This window comes from Mytilus trossulus, chromosome 13 (assembly GCF_036588685.1).
Source record: "Mytilus trossulus isolate FHL-02 chromosome 13, PNRI_Mtr1.1.1.hap1, whole genome shotgun sequence".
NCBI classification, from domain to species: Eukaryota; Metazoa; Mollusca; class Bivalvia; order Mytilida; family Mytilidae; genus Mytilus; species Mytilus trossulus.
Window position 1 is genome coordinate 53,036,251 of NC_086385.1, and position 19,587 is coordinate 53,055,837.

Genomic DNA, 19,587 nt, shown 5'->3' on the forward strand with positions numbered 1-19,587 from the left:
GACAAATCTTTTTTGTATTACAAACATAATTGTTTTCTCCAAACAAAAACAGGATTGACATTACGTGTTCTATCGGTATTTATCATCGACAATGCAATTATTGATTTAGATGTTTCAAAAGACTAAACATATATCTACTCGCATTTAAGAAACACAAGTATTTACCAGAACTATTAAACCCTCATGTTAAGCATCTATGTCAGCGAGGCATTACATGATATAATACCTTGGCTTTAACTACGTTGGGTATATATTCAAAAACTCAATTTCAAAGTAATTTTTATAATAATGACACATGATGAATGAATATATTAATGATCGTGCATTTTATGCCACATTTACAAACATGATTTATGTATATATATTATATCTGACAGTTTGGAACGCAATATCTATAAACTACATGTATACTAAGGCACTGTGCATTTGCATAGGTAATACTGCATAGATAGTGCATGGACTTTAAAACTACATTTAAAAAAATGAAATTATTTAAGATGTGCATATAGATATATCATGCATTATAATACTACCATATTTTCATCAGTGGTCATAAACAAACATTTTAGACCTTTCAGGTTTTCTATCTGCTGTTTGCATGTACAGACCACTACTGTGTAGGCTATAAGTGACCATAAAGATCCAATGTATACATTGATTTCATTATCCCTATGATAATCAATCTGAGCAGGAAAATCAAAGATATACTCTAAAGCGCACATCTGCAAAGTTTTGTTAACTTTTTGTTCGAAATAGGGTTTTATAGAAGCAGATCACAATTTAAACTTTTCAAACGATAAAAATTTTAAAAAAAAAATTGTGTAAAATATTAAAATGTTACAATTATACTAAAATGAACGGAGTAAAACATACAATGTGTCTATATATTCAAATGATCAGTTGAAACCTAGTGGTTTGATCTATTTCATGTCAAAATACGATGACATTTACCTCCAATAACAAACTGGTTATAATTCGTACTGTAGAAGGTTTTTCAATCCTAAGCATAAAACAAACGTCAATGAAGACCGTGTCCGTGCACCGTGCACAACGTATAAATAATTCGTTATTTAAACGTGTATTTAAGTACAAAAATTAATGCCTCGTTTCTGTGTAAACTGTAAAAACCAATATCAAGGTCATTACAAGTACTACAGTGAAAACAATAGAAACTAAACTTATAATCACTGATATAAGTGCGCGTCTTTCACCGTCTCTTTTGTCACCGTCACTGTACGATTTGGCCGCAGTTAGGGAATAGTACGCAGCTATAGGTCCTAATACCGGGTTGAAACATAAAGTCACTAAACATGCTAAAAGTAAGTTCGTGTTAGGAACATTTTCCGGGCTGACGGCGAAAAGTCTTTTATGTCCTTTAGCTTTCTTTTTTCCGTCTTTCGTTGGTTCTTCGTTTTTCTGTAAATCCTTTTCTCCTCCCATTTTTCGTTTTGTTACGTTACTCTATAATCGAAAACCATTCCTGAAATTGAAATAAAATGCATGTTGGATTTAAAATATTTATGTGTTATGCATGGAACGATTGAATGATCCAGTTTAGTTAGCGGTTCATCATTATTGTAAGCTCGGGTCTAAAAACATAATTTTATTACAGTCCATTATTTTGAAACAATTTGAATTACAATATTGGTGCGACGGATCTCTCGGCTAGTGGAGCATGAACAGATCATAAGCCTAGGTTCATCAGAGATTTATAGGATTCTTTTTGCATGATCTTTTTTTCTATGTTGGTTTATGTTGCCAGTATGTTGTTTGTCTTTTTACGACTATAATTGTTGATTGTTGCCCCTTTGTACAGCTTCATATATTTTCCAATTGCGACAAGGTTACGGAATATGGCGATAAATACCGACAAGGTGTCAGACATGCGTCAAACATTGACAATGATCCCGACATACGATCCGTACTGACAAGGTTCCCGACGCACGGCAAACACTGACATATTCCCCACTAGCGACAAATACTCAGACACACGGCAAACACTGACAATTTTCCAGACACGCAGCAAACTTTGACAAGGTTTTGAGACACGCGGCAAACATTGAAAAGGTTCCAGACACGCGGCAAAGATTTACAAAGTTCCTTACACGCGGCTACTAACTGACATGATTTTCGTTGCGCTCAAATATCTTTACAAAGTTTCCGTAGCACGACAAACACTGACAAGGTTTCGGACACGTGGCAAACACTGACAAGGTTCCAGAAACGCGGCAAACACTGACAAGGTTTCAGACACTCGACAAACACTGACAAGGTTCTAGACACGCGGCAAACACTCAAGTTTCCGAAGAATGCACGACAAACACTGACATGACGCAGGATAGACAATGAGAACGTTCCCGACATGTGACAAGCTCTGACAAGGTTTCTGATGCTCGATAAATACCGACAAGGTGTCAGACATGCGTCAAACATTGACAATGATCCCGACATACGATCCGTACTGATAAGGTTCCCGACGCACGACAAACACTGACATATTCCCCACTAGCGACAAACACTCAGACACACGGCAAACATTGACAAGGTTCCAGACACGCGGCAAACACTGACAAGGTTCCAGACACGCGGCAAACTTTGACAAGGTTTTGAGACACGCGGCAAACATTGAAAAGGTTCCAGACACGCGGCAAAGATTTACAAAGTTCCTTACACGCGGCTACTAACTGACATGATTTTCGTCGCGCTCAAATATCTTTACAAAGTTTCCGTAGCACGACGAACACTGACAAGGTTGCGGACACGTGGCAAACACTGACAAGGCTCCAGAATCGCGGCAAACACTGACAAGGTTTCAGACACTCGACAAACACTGACAAGGTTCTAGACACGCGGCAAACACTCAAGTTTCCGAAGAATGCACGACAAACACTGACATGATTTTCGTCGCGCTAAAAAAATCCTACAAAGTTTCCGAAGCACGACAAACACTAACTAGGTTCTCGACACCCGGCAAACACTGACAAGGATCCCGACACTCGGCAAACATTGACACGGTTTCCATCGCCCTACAAACATTGTCAAGGTTTCAGACGAGCGACAAACACTGACAAGGTTTCTTTTCTGTGATAATCGCATATGAACCTACAGAAGGTTTAACTCGTTAACAATCTCTTCAAAAATATAGATGCGATGTGTTGGACATACACGTAGGGATACATATAATACTGAAAGTGACTATTGTATTTCCTATACTAAGCCAAGTAAATAGTTAAGAAAACAAGAATAAAACACACGTACATAATTACTGTCTATTAATCATTGACCCTACAAGTATGTTGATCCTTTCAAACAAAAACAATTATATGTCTAGTATGCATGTTTTGGGTAATTAGATGCATATTCCAGATCTATCATCGAAAGCAAGATGATGATTTCTACAGAATCTTTTCTACACAAAGGGTTGTTTGACATCAGAAGAAATATCAGCAAATGTTAAATACAACTTATTAATTTTGAGGGCCGGGATGGAGGTACAGGATAGAGAAACAATGGGTAGAATTTAAAAATACAGAAATATTGGTAGAAAAATAAAGAATAGAAGTTAATTAAAAGAATATAGAAATAGGGCATAAACTTCAAAAAGGAAAAAAAAGAAGACAAGAGTCAGCTCACATCTAGACCAATACTGCTAACCGGAATTAATATCGAAGCCAGGCTACAATTCAAAATATTTTTGTATTTCACTAACCCTACCCAAAGGTCGACAGAGTGGATAGAATAGATACGCATTTACTTTTTTTTCGATAAAGTGAAACTGAAGTGTCAACGGTTGGTTTTTTTTTTGTCTTCATACCTATCTGATTAAACAAAACAAAAATCACATCAGGACATGCAATAGATTGTGAGACGTCTGCTTTTTTCTTAGTATGTAGTGTTAGGGCAAACAAAGAGTTATGAAAGATACCAGGCTTATAATTTAAAACGCCAAACATAAGACTCATAAGTGACGCTCAGATCAAAATAGTTATAAAGCCAAAGAAGTACAAAGTAGAAGAGCACCGAGGACCAAAATTACATAATGTAATGTCAAATACGGCTAAAGTAATCTATTCCTGTGATAAGAAAATCCGTAATATTTCGAAAAATTCAAAGTTTTGTAACAGGAATTTCACCATATACTTGGTTTTCATGTAAACACTGAAGTGCTGACTACTAGGCTGATGATACCCTCGAAACGTTCAACAGCAATTGCATTGACCAAGTGGTGTAAATAGTTATCAAAATGTATCCGGCTTATAATGTTATACACCAAACGCGCGTATCGTCAACACAAGACACATCAGTGACGCTCAGATTAAAATATTTTTAAAGCCAAAGAAGTACAAAGTTGAAGAGCATTGAGGACCCAAATATAGTCTTGTTTATGGATTAAAAAGTACGTCGAAATTTATGGCTGGTTTAATGAGAAACAACAGATATATTTCCAATTACTGAACAACAATTATACAATAAAACAAATATCACATAACTACTTTAGACATTTCTCTGGTTTTTTTTGGTATTAAGACATTCAAATAATCCTAGTATTTTGTCACGTGGTGACATTAATATTGTCTCTCGTTTTCTGTAAATCATATTCTGTTAAATGTTCGTTACGCTTGGTGTCTATTTTTGGTAATAATAAACCAGACATATATCATGTATCCCCATGGGCACTAATTGTGCCCCTTTAATAGCAGACTTGTTTTTGTACTGTTACGAATCACAGTTTTTGACTAAACTCTGTAAAGACCCGTCGAAATTGCATTTAATTGATATATTCAACAACACTTACCGTTATTTTGATGATATTTTTTCGTTAAATAATCAAGAATTTTCTCAATATACGGCTGAAATTTACCCCAAGGAACTTATTTAAATAAATCGAATGTATTCCGTAATAACTGCTCTTTCCTGGATTTAGATATTTCGGTTTTAAACGGGAAACTACACACTAAAATTTACGACAAAAGAGACGATTTTTCGTTCCCTATTGTTAATTTTCCATTTTTATATGGTGATGTTCCTTTGGCACCATCTTACGGTGTTTATTATTCACAACTTGTTCGCTATGCCCGTGTCTGTTGTGACGTTTTTGATTTTAACGAACACAACCTATGTATTACAGGTAAATTATTAAACCATGGATATCGTTACCATAAATTACGTAAAACCTTTAGTAAATTTTTCTATAGATATAAAGATTTGGTTTTGAAGTTTGGTTGTACCTGTAGAAAACTTATTTCAAACGGGATAGCACATCCTCATTTTTACGGAAATGTTGTTAACCGTGTCCGGAAATTTAGAAATGATCCATGTAAACTTGTTGCTCCTTTAAATAAACTTTATATTCTAAAAGGTTACCTACATGTATTCAACACTGTAATAAGATCGCTGAATATTGTTTTTATTGGAATAAATATTGATTTTGTTATCAGTAGATTAAAAGCTAACTAAATATAACTCGTATGTTATATACATATACATTTTCATGGATCTACAATCTGTCGATACCTGTAACTTGGCATTGCACAAGGTCATGTTTTTTTTCTCTGGCTGTTTATGACGTCTTTACACTAAATCCATTGTATGTTGGATGTGTACGGATTGAGTGTTTAGTCTAAGGTCATGATTTTTTTATTAGTTGTTAGTGGCTTTGAACTAGCTGTCAGATAACTGCGAGTACTCTCAGATCTGTTCATTGAGTCTCTTTGTGTCGGGATGTATAAGTACCCGGCCGTGTCCACTTTTATTTTTTGTCTATCTGATGAGTTAAGCCTTTTTCATCTGATTTTTATAGTTCGTTTCTTATGTTGTACTGTTATACCACTTTTCCAGGTTAGGGGGAGGGTTGGGATCCCGCTAACATGTTTAACCCTGCCACATTATTGATGTGTGTGCCTGTCCCAAGTCAGGAGCCTGTAATTCAGTGGTTGTCGTTTGTTTATGTGTTACATATTTGTTTTTCGTTCATTGTTTTACATAAATAAGGCCGTTAGTTTTCTCGTTTGAATTGTTTAACATGGTCTTATCGGGGCCTTTTATAGCTGACTATGCGGTATGGGCTTTGCTCATTGTTGAAGGCCGTACGGTGACCGATAGTTGTTAATATTTGTGTCATTTTGGTCTTTTGTGGATAGTTGTCTCATTGGCAATCATACCACATCTTCTTTTTTTTTTATATATATATATCATGTATATCAGTTTACAACGTAAACAACTGCTTTTAAAACACCATTATTTTAGTTTTATTGCTTTCTTCCATTTAGCAGTATGATAAATCAATGTTGCACATAGAAAATATCAGCTCGCTATTTTAATTTAAATTCCAGAAATCAGAGATGTAGAATAATAATTCAATTATGAATTTTGACACCAAAATATCTTGAATTCAATTTTCGAGCTGTTATGACAATAGTGTTTGTAGCTGCTTTTTCTTCTTGGTGTCTGTATACTGTTAATAACAGCGAAATCAAAGGGCGAAACATTTACTAATACACCAAGAAAAGTGTTTGTATATTAGATATAAACATTAATTCTTACTTTAAGTGCTGTAATGTATACAAACATGAAATTTGGCGACTTTGAAGAAAATACATTTGTGTAAAGATTGCCACTCAACCAAATTTTGCTGCACAGATAAATTAATACGAAAGGTGTAACGAATCAAACAACAAACCTTTCAATTTATAATCAGCAAAGTGGAGGTTTTTCAATTACGTTGTAAGGTGAAGTGAAAAGTTTATGAAGAAACCGATATAAAACAAGATAATTCGATGGGTTAACTGGGGTATACATTTCTGAATTATCCCTGGATTTTCCCTGTCCAGCATTACAACTATTACGGAAGTGGAACATCAGAACGGCTTTAATTCGTGGAAAATAAAAATAAACAGCCACATCCAGTCGGAATCGGTTTATTTAATCCGATGTTTTGTATAAAATTTGTATCTTAACCATTTTTGCTGGACAGATTATAGGAAAGGTTTTATGAATCAAACGACGAACCTAGCATGTTTTATTCAGCAAAATGGAGGTTTTTGAACCGCGTTGTAAGGTAAAGTGAAAAATGTATGAACGAATCGATATAAAACAAGATAATTCCAAGGGGTAAACTGGGGTATATATACACATTCCACGGTCATCCCCATTTCCCCTGTCCCGAATTTAAAACAAAATGCTGACGTTGGACGTCCGTTTTCGCTCTGTGCGATGTATAAATACGCAACCACGTCCGCTATTAAATCCGATATTGTAGGAGTAGCATGTCCTTTGCACGTTAAAAGAACCATTGTAACAGCTTTTTATGGGACTGTTGGTAGCCTGTTGAAAGGATAAATGTTTTTAGTCTAATCATATTTATAGTTAGTGGATTGGGAAACAAGTTTTGCAACTGATATCAATCCCATTCCACTTTGCGGGTGCGATTGCTGCCTTGTAGCGGCATTAGCCTGCTCTTATTTGTCAAAATCTACAAGGATGTATTTAACGTGCAACATATACGGCTCTCTCTTAACACGGGTCAGTCATGTATCGTCCACTTCCGACGGACTATCATCGTTTCCTCTCGACCATACTCGCAAATAGTATCAAGGGAGAACAGAAAACCGGGAATCGAACCAGGAACCTAAAAATGTGAAAGTAGTCCGATGCAATAACCACTACACTATGTCGTTCGTTATCCATCACACCTCCATGCTCGAGAGACAGTGGTATTTTATTGCTTTTCGTCTCGATCACCTCTGTTTCAGATCTTACTTACCATATAAATAAAACATTTTGAATTAAATTTTTGATGGAGGACACAAAAATGGTTCTTCATTTATTGAAAATGTGTGTAAATGCGTGAAATATATCAATTTAGAGTCATTGTAAAATTTAAACTTGATCACTATGCTGACGATTTCTCCAATCAAATGCATTATAGAGTTCTCACTCTTTAAAAATGACAACTATTCCATTTGACATTTAAAATGCCACGCATTTTACACAAAAATGCTATAAATAATTTTTATTGTTCTTTAAATTCAGACATTTGAAGTCATTTCTAATAAAACCAATTTAAGACGTTGTCTAATAAAACAATATAAATTCTAAATCACCAATTTCTGTGCAGTCATATGTTATTCAGATTGTATAATTTACAATCCATTCCAAAGCAGAATATATTTGCAATTTATTTATAATTTGGATTATATTCTATCATGGTAAAAATTTAATTTTTGCATTATGAATATCATATCGTGTTGTTACGTAATAGTTTGTAGTCTTAGAATTACAATAATTACAACAGAAACAGCATACCACTGATACATAGTAACATATTGCTTTAACATGCAGAGTTTCGTCAGAGTGAATGCTATGTGAGGAATTGTCTGTTGAGGTAAACGTATAATTGACATAATCAGTTGCATATGATTTTTGTCCTGATCGAGGTAGGTCTACAAGAGGGCGTAAAGCAGATACATGGTATTTAAGAAGTTGGGCATGTGTAAGAGAGCATGGGATTAAGGAAGCGGGGATCGGGAGAAGGTGGCAAAAAGAGGATGTGGGTGTAAGGGGGAATAGGGAGTAGAGAGGGAGTGAAGTATGAGTTTGGTGGTAGGTAAAAGGAATGAGGAACCCCTGCTGAATGGTCTGAAACTTAGATTATCACCAGAAAAGGTATCTGCGTTAGGGACAGACATTTTGTACGGGTATTTGCATATCGACCCTTCATAAGGCTGCTATTGCTAAGCACTCTTCTAACCCGAAGAAAAATCAATTATAGTTTCCAATCTGACCTGTCGAGGGCACATTTTGTTCCCTATAATTTGCCATGCTATAGACCACCTATGGTTGTAACAAAGTTCCCTAAAGTCGTTCCTTACACTCTCCTAATCTGAAGCATTCCGTTTCATAAAATTGAGATAGGAAATGGGGAATGTGTAAAAACGACAACAACCCGACCATAGAGCAGTCAACACCCGAAGGCCACCAATGGGTCTTCGATGTAGCGAGAAACTCCCGCACCCGTAGGCGTCCTTCAACTGGCCCCTAAGAATATGTAGCATGTCCACATTTGACTAGACAAACCAACACAGCCAACTGAACGCCACAGTAACTAAACCTGACTCAAACAGGAATATCTTCTCTGAATATTACACCTGTATTAATACTGCATGTGAAACGAGTCAACTCCTTTTTGCAATAGCCGTTAAAGTTAAGCGCGATATCAGCTTCAATTCTACGCCCCCCTCCCTCTTATAACATTGGTTTTATTTACGTTTGTTTGCTTTGTATTGCATTGACATATGTATCATTTTTGAGCCTGTCCCAAGTCAAGAGCTTCTGGCCTTTGTTAGTCTTTTATGATATTTAATTTTAGTTTCTTGTGTAGTATTCGGAGTTTAGTATGACGTCCATCATCACTGAACTGGTATACATATTTGTCTAGGGGCGAGCTGAAGGACGCCTCCGCGTGCGGGAGTTTCTCACTGCATTGAAGACCCATTGGTGGCCTTTGGTTGTTGTCTGCTCTATGGTCAGGTTGTTGTCTCTTTGATACATTACCCATTTCCATTCTCAATTTTATCATATAAATGTCTATACGGCATATAGCAAACTTTAAAAGGTGTCGGCATGACAAAATGTAATATATTTTTTTTAAGCGGGCTGATTTATCTCCAAAAACAAATTCACAAAAAAATATAAATGTAACTGACAGCAATTAACGACAAACACTCAATTACAGTCTTCTTGCTTGGGACAGGTACATACCGAATGTGCTGATGCACTTATCTCTGGGGAAAATCCTATATAACTGAATAGGTAAAATGTATACAGGTATTGTATTTTCATAGACAAATATCTGCGTGCTGAGGGGAAAAAGGTTTGTAATGAGGGGCCCCCTCCTCCCCCTCCACTAATCTGGATCAGTGATGGAATAGTTCAACGGTTAAAATCAGTTGGAAATGGCTTGACTCATCATATTGGCATGAAGCATATAAAACGTTAACTATAAAGATGTTTTAATTTTAATGAAATGTTCTAACATTACGTAACTGTTTAATGGTATATTTATGATGGCCTTACGGAATGTGGTTAACACTGCTTTCATCAGTAAGTCAATGTGAGATTATTCCACGTTAATTAAGTTACATTTAGATCCAACTAAACTCTTAGCGATGACGACAGCATAGCTATTTATCGGAGTTTCTGATAAAGTTGTTCCGACATTTGCCAATGAGATAAGGAATACTGACAATTTTAAGGACATTGACTGCAAAAAAAGGGAATAAAACTTGCATAATATGTCTTAAAGGAATCAAGAATAAAAAAAATGACTTAATACAAACAGGAATACATTTTTTTTTCCTTTTTTACATGCAACCAGAAATCCTTATTTAAAGACATTAAAAACTCAAGATACATATTCTTATCAAAAATTGCAGAGCAGAGATCTCTAAAACTGGCTAATTGTACACAAAATACATATTTCTAATGAGTGAATCAATTAATTTTATACCTGGAGAATTCTAAAGCATTCTAAATTGCCAAATCTTCAGTAATAGCAATATTTCAATTTATATTTCCCGATACTGAGTGTGCTCGAATTATTTCTGTTGCTTCGCCTAATGTTGTTTGGCAACACCGCAAATTCATGCATTCATACATGTCAGAGAAAAACATCACATCATGCTTCGTTTACTTTGCATGTAAAACAGTCTTGACGATGTAACTAAATTATACACGCAACTGTAACTCATCAGAGAGAACATTTAAGTTCAAGATGATTAACTAAATTTGAGAAAGACGAGATTAATAAAATCAACGGTACCAATTTTGTTGCACCAGATGCGCATTTCGACAAAACATGTCTCTTCAGTAGTGCTCGTGGCCAAAATATTTGAAACCCAAAGCTTATATAAAAGATAAAGAGCTATAATCCAAAAGGTCCAAAAAGTATAGTCAAATTCGTATAAGGAATCAGAGCTTTGCATGAGGGAGATACGACATTTCTAGTAATTTCTAATATTTTGTAACAGCAAATTTTAATAACACAAAAAATCCGTATTTTCATGCCAGTACCGAAGTACTGGGCTGGTGATACCCTCGGGGACTAATAGTCCACCAGCAGAGGCATCGACCCAGTGGTAGTAATAAAATCAACAGTACCAATTTTGTTGCACCAGATGCGCATTTCGACAAAACATGTCTCTTCAGTAGTGTTCCTGGCCAAAATGTGTTATGTTTCTCCCTTCTATTTCAAACTTGGGATAGACGGTTACAAGTTTGTCCTGTTTCTTCAACAACATTAAACGTCAGACAGATACTATTAAAGTCATGTTTCCCCCTCTATTTCAAACTTGAGACCTATGCTGTTAAATTTGTTATACTCCCCCTCTATTTCAAACTTGGGATATATGCTGTTAAATTTTGTGATGGTTCTCCTCTCTATTTCAAACTTGGGTTAGATGCTGTTAAATTATTAATGGTTTATCCCTCCATTTCACATTGGAAGAAACGCTGTTAAATTTTTCATGGTTTCTCCCTCTATTTCAAACTTGTAAAAGGCGTTGTTGAGGTTGTCATCTTCACCCTCTATTTCAAACTTAGGATTGGCGATGTCAAATGTGTCATGGTTTCCCCATTTATTTCAAAATTGAGACAAATGCTGTTACATGTATGTGTCATGGTTTCGCCTATTTGTTTCAAACTTGAGACAGAACATGTTTTTGTCCTACTTTCCCCCTATTTCAGACTTGGGACGGATTCTTTTTAATTTGTTATGCTTTCAGCTATATTTCAGACGTTAAAAGACAGACGATATCAATTGTGTTATGTTTCCCGCTCTATTTCTTATATTTATATGATTCATTATAAAAACACATTGTAAGGAGATGTGGTAAAATTGACAATGAGGCAATTCTCCCCGATACCAAATGACAAAGAAGTTAGCAACTATAGGTCATCGTACGGCTTTCAGTAATAACTCAAACCACGAGCCGCATAGTCGCAAGCTATAACATACTCCAAAATATCAAATAGAAAAAAACAAAAAGGAGAAACTATTTGTCTGATCTAGGTAAAACACAATGAAAGAAAAAAACAGCAACAATCGACAACCAGTGAACCACAGGCTCTTGGCAGGAGACAGGCTCATTATGGGGCGGGGTTAAACCTGTTTTCCTGACTCGATTGAGTAGTTGCTTTGTGTTGCATTGCTCTGTTATCTTCATTCGACAACTATCCACAAGAGTTTTTGTCGAAGATCAAAAGTAATATTCGGCTACCGTAAGACGTTTAACGATGAGAAAAATCAAACCAGTATTATCAACTATAAAATGCCCTAATATATATTAAAAATATGAAACAATCAAAACTAGAAACCTGTATTCTAATCTTTATAATAGAATTTACCGGAAACACAAATATGACAGAAATAAACCAACAGCGACCATTGAATTACAGACTTCTGACTTGTGACAGTCCCATAAACAATCTAGCAATTAACCATTATTTTAGAGACAGTGGTTATATCAATTTGCCCCTATGTCTATCTTCATTTTGAATTAACATACCAAGACCATTAATATCTTTAACACAAATGAAAATATGCATGTAGCTAACAATTGTTTGTCATTTACCGTAAACAAAATAAAGAGTGGTTCGCGCTAATTGGTTATGTATCATATTTAGGAAATATTTATATAATAACGAGAGTACTGACCAATTAATAAATATCGTCATCTAATTGCTAACAAAGTATCACTCATTTACAAGCACTTAACCAACAGGTCTTTATATTAAGTGGAATCATTTACTGATTGCAGAATCTCTGTGCAGATAATTACGATGATGAAATGTTCAACGACTTTTTATACAATTTCTATTCGTAACATTTTGATGAATTTTTGAAGACTAATCAATCAAAGTCAAGACTGGAATCTTAGTCTGACAAAATATTTATGTAGTTCAGAAAATCGAATGATGCAATTGGAAATATCTGATATTTTTTTTTATGTATCAACTGCTTTTACGAAATTACTATAGCAGAAGAAAAATGAGGTTTTCATATGCTGTGATTTATTTCTAATATTGAACATTAAATATAAGGCAATACGAAAAGTATCTCCAATTGATCTTTAGAACTTGGGAGTTCTAATGCATAAGAGGATGAATTGCACTTCTTCGTTGTCAAACTAGTCATACTATTAAAAATATCAGTCTAATTGTCCATTTTTATTGACTATGAAAAGTATTTTTTGGTGTTAAACATCCAGTGGCAAATTTCAAAAACAAAAAAACACATATATTTGACCAGATAGTTTGTTTATCTTATTTAGTTTAAAGACACACTCATTGTACTGTAAAGACACTGGCTTCTTTATTCCACAAATATCAATAGGCTAATCGTTTTACGGCCTGATTATACATGAAATATTTGCCACTGATCTTTTATCATAAATTAAACTTTTGAAAAAAATAGAGACAAAAGTCGTGCTTGATGTACTAATCGAATAATCAAATAAAACAAAAACAAAACAAAACAAAACAAACAGAAAAAATATCAAAAATATCAAAAAGTTATTTCTAAAAAATTTACTAATGAAAAGATAATATTACAATACTAGCTGTGAAAAACACAATAGACGATAAAAATTTAAAAAAAAAATCACTTACTTGTATATATATTCTGTATCTTACAAGGCAACATACATTTTTATTCCAGAAATTCCTTGAGAGGGTAGTAATACTATGACATTCTATTCAGAATGCAAAAAAAAAAATTTTTACTCTCACTATTTTTCTTCGAGGTTAAATGTAAAATATGATATCAGCACATGGATACATGGATGATATTCGTCAAATTATGACAATTGATTTTCACAATTGCATTAAGCAGAAAGAGGCTACACGTGCCAAATTCCGTTCTCTCATCAATCTAACCGGTGCAAAGCCCTTAGACAAATTCATTACACCTGTTCTTACTGTCTACAAGTATTGTTCACTTTCAGGAATTGTACTTACATATTTTTATATATAATAGTCATATTATAGTTTAAATGTTTATTAATATACATGCTCACATACTTTCAGTGTAATTAATTTAGTGTAATTTACTTGTTACAATGTATTTAATTGTTTGATTGTGACGTACTTTATAGGAATCATGCAGCAATCAGTTTACAACAAAGTAAATATCTGTATGTATTGATCTTCGAGAAACTTTCTCAATGTTTTGACAGCTTCAAAGATATAGTTTAGCACTTTGGCGATAAAACCGTCAAATACATAAGATAGGAAGGGTAAGAAAAGATCAAGGACAAACGTGAACAATTTAAACCAACAGCATGGTTTAATTTGGAAACGCATAAGCTTGATCTTGAATCATATTTCACATAGCCGTACTTTTTGCTGTGTTTGAAAACTATTTTTTTTTCAATTACTACTTTTATTACCTTATTGAAGTCATTTTAAGGTTCCAAAATCTTTACGAAATTATGTTAAATACGATAATAGATGTGAAATATCCAGAATCGTGTAAAAAATAACAATACAGCTTAAAAACACAAAAAATGTCCAACAATAACTAAAGTTATAATTGGATGCATTTAAAAGTTCATAAACAACTTATTGTTCAATGGTAAAAATTTGAGAGGAGGGTACGCGAACAAGTTAATTTAGATTGAATGGTTTCTGCAAAACGTCCAGTGACCAATTGTTTAATTATGGCTTTTTAGGATGACAGTCAAAAACGAAACCTAAACCACCTTCAACTGACTATGAACAGTACACACAGTTATATTAATTACGATCAATGATCATTTTTTGCAAAATTAACGTCCAGTGGCAAATATTTCATGCATGTTCAGGACGACGATACATAAACCACCTTCAAATAACTATGATCTCCATGATATCAGATAACTTCGCTGTTTACAGACACGTGTCATATTGTTCTATTTTCATTGGTATATGATTGGATCTTTATTGATGTGTAAACTAACAGCGACCTCTGTGGTATGTGGAAGTTAATTATACCTATTATATTATTATAGAGATATAACTTATGGCATCAGACACATAAAAACATGTATATATTAAATAATGCAACAATTCTGATTTTGCTTATTAAGATTATGTTACTGTGTACGTATTGCAGATGAGGTTTGGATTTAATAGTTCTGTTGTGCCCTTGTCGTGACCTGAAGACATTCTAAAACCACCTCTGGGTCCATGATAGGATTATCGCTTCCTAAAAGATCATTAAAGTCCTTCAAACATGCTTCAGCAGTTGCAAAATTTAGAAGGATATTTTTTCCTGCTATTTTTAAAAACCAAAAGATTATTTCCCTTCGGATAAATTGATTTTTTACGTTTTATTTATTCTCCAATTATGCCCTCTAAAATGTAATGCTCATTTAACATTCGTTTGTTTTACATTTTTTTTCATTGGGGGGGGGGGGGGGGGGGGGGGGGGGTAGAGGGTGGCTTTATAAATTTGGTCTATGCCATCTAGCTGCTTATGTACATGTATTTGCTTTTTAAAACAATATTTATTATATGACGGAGAACGTTCTATGGTATGTTCCTGTCAACGGCAATCATGGTGTATCTGCACGTTCAAAATGATTAATTGAATTGTTGTTTGTTGGTTGCTTAACGTCCATTGGCAGATATTTCATACAGTTAAGGACGATCAAAATGAATTGTAATATTATAATATTATTATCTTGAATATATTGACATATATAAATTTTATATCTATTCTATAATTGAACAACGAAAAACATATTTCAAAATAAAACAATTCAAAATATAAACACGGAATTTAGAAAAATTATATTTTCCTTTTCACATGAAAGTATTTTTTTCTACTTTGATCGGTCATTGCGGCTGTATTTTACTATTAAATTACAGTTGAAGAACAAATTCATAATAAAGTAATACTGATTCCTACGTAACATAAGAAATAACCACTGACCACATTATAACATTCATGAAAAGCAGAGACTTTTTTTCATAAAAATAAAAAAAAAATTTAATCAAGATAAAAACAAATAATAAAACAAAACACGAACGCTTACTTCTAAAACTAAATTTCAAATATCAAAATCTGCATTTGGTCAATTACAAAATACATATCTATCAATATAAAAATAATTATTTCTCTTTACCTGTTTATCTGATTAAATCCCTTGTATAACCAACAATCAACAGATCCATTTCTTTGCTTGTTTTACTTCCGCGTGAAGATGTTGATGTCTCTGCAGGGAATCAACACTACACTGCCAATACTTCGCGTACACATAGATATTAAAAACATATTAATAGTTACGTAATTTGACTGATCGGTAGATACATCAATTTGCTTACTAAAATAACTAAAGCATATATCGTTTTTTATGCTATTTGATATTTTACGAGATAGATCATTAATTGTCGCATGGAAGAAGGACAACAGCTGGCACGAGAACGCTGAAATTAATAGTTTATATACATAAATCTGGTTTAAAGCTTCATGTGAGCTGACAACAATTCGCAATAAAATGACGTAACGAGATTTGGGATGCATTCAAACACGTTTGATATTATCCTCTCTAATAACACGTGGCTCCAAAATGCAGATGGCGTTGTAAAAAATGTGTTCTCGGCAGGTGATAATGTTCTTGCAGCGCGCAGGGAACAGAACATGCAGTACTTGTAATTAACCATGAAGGCATTGTTTATAGATTTAACTTCAAAACAAAACAATTAACACTTTTAAAGGTCGATGATTAAGAAAACTACGTAATATTTGACATTTTCTTATTCTATGTTTTACATCATCATGTTAGAATTCATGCATTCAGTACTTTGGTATAGACATTTTTTCTCTACAATTCCCTGTTGATAAATTAAGAAATGACTAAGTAACTCGCTTGCAATTAAATCCCTTGGACAAAGTCACAAGTTGACCTGAGCTGAATTTGACTATAATTTACAAGTCCCCTTTGCTCATACAGTCGCTCATATTTCAATGTAAATTTCTTGTTTGTGAGGTTAAGCGTTCCTGCTATAGGTAAATCCAGATAAGCAATTCGGACGCACGAAAAAAATATTTTCATTTAAACTGTGTGAAAGTATGGAACGCACATAAATTAACAAAATTGTCAACTAATAAAATGAAATTTCAATTCGATGTATTTGTTAAACTTTTTAAACGTTTGTATTTTAGCAACCACGCACACTCAATTGTAGTGCAGTGCTTTGGTATTGACATTTTTTATAAAAAATTTCTTCTTCTTAAATTCATCATTGATAAATTAACAAGTACTAATAAACTCTCTTATAAATCCCGCGGACAAGCTTGACCTTAGATGACTTTCGACTAATCAAATCATTTTATTGGTGTAAAATCCAAATATTTGATTGTTACCAAGACAAACATGACAATCATTACAAACATATAATATCTAAATTTAAACAACATTCATATTCTTATAAGACTATATATCTAAATGTTTTGGAGGAGATGATTTCGACTATGATTTGCAGGTGCCATTTGGTCATAAAGTCTCATATATTTCAATGTATTTATACATAGCCTTGGTTTTCAATGTTTAGGAGTTTAAGCATTCCTGTTGAAGGTACATCCAGATAAGTGTTTCGGACGCACGAAAGTATTATTTTCATTTACATGGAAGTATGGAATACACCCGAACTAACTAAATTGTTAAATAATGAAAGAAATTTTAAATCTATTTGATAATTGTGTCAACATGCTCTTTTACTGGACGTGAAATTAAATTGATATTTAAGCAAGCACGCGTACGGGTTATGCACGTTAGACCTAGGTACGTGCAATGTCATATAGTTTTTTCACGGCATGTACAGAAACACCCCTAAAATATACCGGACACCTGTAACAGTAATAAGAAATGTCCGTTTAAAATTTATTTGGCCCATTGGTTGAATGAGTTGAGATAGCAAATGACAAGTCTTGAAGATTCTCCTTCGTTTAACCTTCATGGAAAAAATCTTGAAACTTCAATGTACTCTTGATTAGAGAGCTCTGCATAATTATGGGACCGCTTTAATAAAAAAAATTCTGGTGACATATCAGTGGCACATAGTTTCCATTGAAAATATACGAAAAAAAGTGTCATATAAAATAGAGAATGGAAATGAGGAATGTGTCAAAGAGACAACAACCCGACCAAATAAAAAAACAACAGCAGAAGGTCACCAACAGGTCTTCAATGTAGCGAGAATATCCCGCACCCGGAGGCGTCCTTCTTATCATATGTTTTTCATTGAAATGACTCGGCTAATTTTATCCAAACTGATCGTGGATGAAGTATGGTAACTTCTTTGCACAGGATTCAAAAGATGGTTTACCGATCGATTGAAAGGCATGACTATTATATGGCTGTAAATTGATGATTGGGAGACCCTCTCCATGAGATCCTCATTGTATGTTGATCGATGGGGATGGAAGGGTTAAAATTATGGTATAAGGGGCACAGATTCTTCATTGAAACATTAAGCTGATAAATTTTAAGCAGACTTCGCATAAATGATGTTTGAAATTGAAGCTCGTCCACATTTAAATGTTATGTGATTCCATTCGGATGAAACAAGTTTTCCAGAGGTAATCTTTGACTCTGACTGACCAATTTTCAAAGAAATTCTACACTGAACAACTGTGCCTTCTTTCATTAAATTTTAAAGTATCAGAAAGATATTATTTGTTATACTTTATCTGGAGATCCTCTAGAGCATTTAAATAAATGGTATAATAACCAGGATATCGATTTAAGATCACATGAGCCACGTTGATTTCTTTCAACTTTTGTGATAGTTATAACTTACCCTTCCGGAGCACCTGAGATCACCCCTAGTTTTTGGTGGGGTTCGTGTTGTTTATTCTTTAGTTTTCTATGTTGTGTCATGTGTACTATTGTTTTTTTGTTTGTCTTTTTCATTTTTAGCCATGGCGTTGTCAGTTTGTTTTAGATTTACGAGTTTGACTGTCCCTTTGGTATCTTTCGTCCCTCTTTTATAAATTCTTTCGAATAATCCGCTATTTAAGAATCAGGATTTATTCTTTAAAACTTTCTTTTTTTGATCGAATGTATTCTTCATGTTTACTCTTCGTTATGCTTTTGTTTCATAGCAACCATACGAGTATTTTGAGTTATGCCTCCGTAGTCATACCAACAGATCAAGGAAAAGGAACCAGTCAAACTCCTCATAGGAAATGAATCTTCACCACTTCCCAAACATTTTCGCCCACACATGTACTTTAAAAAACTGCTGCACAAATACTTTATAAATTGGCATGTATAATATTACTACATAGACACAGAAGTAAATAGGCTATGGATTGCTATGTCATTTTTCATCAATAATATTTGCAGTAAAAACTATTTGTTAGTAAATTTATTTGACATTTTACAAATTAGTTTACATCTGTTAGAGTAATTAGGACATGTTATATAACAATCTAATATGTTTTGGCCCAATGATTATATTTTTCTCGAGTTGTTTGATGTGTGATAAAGAAACTGGTTGATTGATACTTATTTATTTACTGTCCGTCCGCTTTGAGATGAAACT

The 19,587-nt window shown here is 33.9% G+C and overlaps 1 protein-coding gene and 1 long non-coding RNA gene across 2 annotated transcripts in view; both read right to left on the reverse strand.

Annotated features, from left to right (window-relative positions):
* LOC134694683 (multifunctional-autoprocessing repeats-in-toxin-like) overlaps window positions 1-19,587 on the reverse strand; it is a 102,681-nt gene that overhangs the window by 49,346 nt on the left and 33,748 nt on the right. The window lies entirely within an intron of this gene.
* On the reverse strand, window positions 267-16,651 carry LOC134694700 (uncharacterized). Its single transcript, XR_010102588.1, has 2 exons — window positions 16,164-16,651; window positions 267-1,480 (listed from the first exon to the last, which is right to left on the reverse strand). It is a non-coding gene; the product is annotated as an uncharacterized LOC134694700 (long non-coding RNA).